Below are 1782 nucleotides of genomic sequence, written 5' to 3'. Positions count from 1 at the left end.
TATATACCCTGTCTCGTATAGAGTATCTGAAAGAAAACAAATGCACACATGCCTTGTCTTACGTCTCATTCGAATCTAATTCGAGTAGACGATACTAAATCAATAAGGTATCGATTAGATCTATAAATGAATCAACGGAATCTTCTTCATTTTTGGATTTTAGGTTTAAATTATTTGCTTTTGTGAATGAACAAAACGTACCTACCAACTTTTTCTTTTTGGATTCCTATCTGAATCAAATTTAAAATTTGATTTATTGGAATTGATAAAATTAGGGGTTCATAAATAATTTAAGTCTATATACCACGTTCAAATTACCGACATTATTATTACTGATCGATAAAATTCAATAAAATCCATATTTGTAAAATAAAGAAAGGGGAAATTCATTTATGGTAAAAAATTCTGTCATTTCAGTTATTTCTCAAGAAGAAAAGAGAGGATCTGTTGAATTTCAAGTATTCAATTTCACCAATAAGATACGAAGACTTACTTCACATTTAGAATTGCACAAAAAAGACTATTTATCTCAGAGAGGTTTGAAGAAAATTTTGGGAAAACGTCAACGACTACTAGCTTATTTGGCAAAAAAACATAGAGTACGTTATAAAGAATTAATTAATCAGTTGGACATTTGAGAGACAAAACTCGTTAATTTGATTAATTTGAAGAGTCATTTCGTTTTCACTTATATGTTTCAATTAAATTATGATGAACTTCTTTTCACTTTCAGTAATTCATGGAAGAATGAATCGTTAAAAAACTTATGACTGCACCAACTACAAGAAAAGACCTCATGATAGTCAATATGGGGCCTCAGCACCCATCAATGCACGGTGTTCTTCGACTCATTGTTACTCTAGATGGTGAAGATGTTGTCAACTGCGAACCAATATTGGGTTATTTACATAAAGGGGTGGAGAAAATTGCGGAAAACCGAACAATTATACAATATTTACCTTATGTAACACGTTGGGATCATTTAGCTACTATGTTCACAGAAGAAATAACCATAAATGGACCCGAACAATTAGGCAATATTCAAGTACCTAAAAGGGCTAGCTATAGCAGAGTCATTATGTTGGAGTTGAGTCAGATCGCTTCTCATTTGTTATGGTTCGGTCCTTTTATGGCGGATATTGGTGCGCAGACCCCTTTCTTCTATATTTTTTGAGAAAGAGAATTGATATATGACCTATTCAAAGCTGCTACCGGTATGCAAATGATGCATAATTATTTTCATATTGGAGGAGTGGCTGCCGATCTACCCTATGGCTTGGTAGATAAATGTTTGAATTTTTGCGATTATTTTTTAACAGGGGTTGCTGAGTATCAAAAACTTATTACCTGGAATACTATTTTTTTAGAACGAGTTGAAGGCATAGGCATTATTGGGCAAGACGAGGCATTAAATTGGGGTTTATCGGGACCAATACTACGAGCTTCCGGAATAGAATGGGATCTTCATAAAGTTGATCATTATGAGACTTACGACGAATTTGATTGGAAGGTTCAGTGGCAACGAGAAGGGGATTCATTAGCTCGTTATTTAGTACGAATCGGTGAAATGACAGAATCCATAAAGATTATTCAACAGGCTTTGGAAGGAATTCTAGGAGGGCCTTACGAAAATTTAGAAATCCAACGTTTTGACAGATTAAAAGACCCTGAATGGAATGATTTTGAATATCGGTTTATTAGTAAAAACCTTCTCCAACTTTTGAATTGTCGAAATAAGAACTTTATGTGAGAGTTGAAGCCCCAAAAGGAGAATTGGGAATT

General features: G+C 33.8%; 1 pseudogene; it reads left to right on the top strand.

Moving 5' to 3' along the window:
• The first annotated feature begins 12 nt into the window (after positions 1–12).
• LOC124890148 lies at positions 13–1779 on the top strand (annotated as a pseudogene).
• Positions 1780–1782: the final 3 nt, after the last annotated feature.

Source organism: Capsicum annuum, unplaced genomic scaffold, assembly GCF_002878395.1.
Source record: "Capsicum annuum cultivar UCD-10X-F1 unplaced genomic scaffold, UCD10Xv1.1 ctg12940, whole genome shotgun sequence".
Classification (NCBI taxonomy): Eukaryota; Viridiplantae; Streptophyta; class Magnoliopsida; order Solanales; family Solanaceae; genus Capsicum; species Capsicum annuum.
Note: the sequence above shows the minus strand (reverse complement) of the source record. Positions and strands in the feature narration are given on the sequence as shown.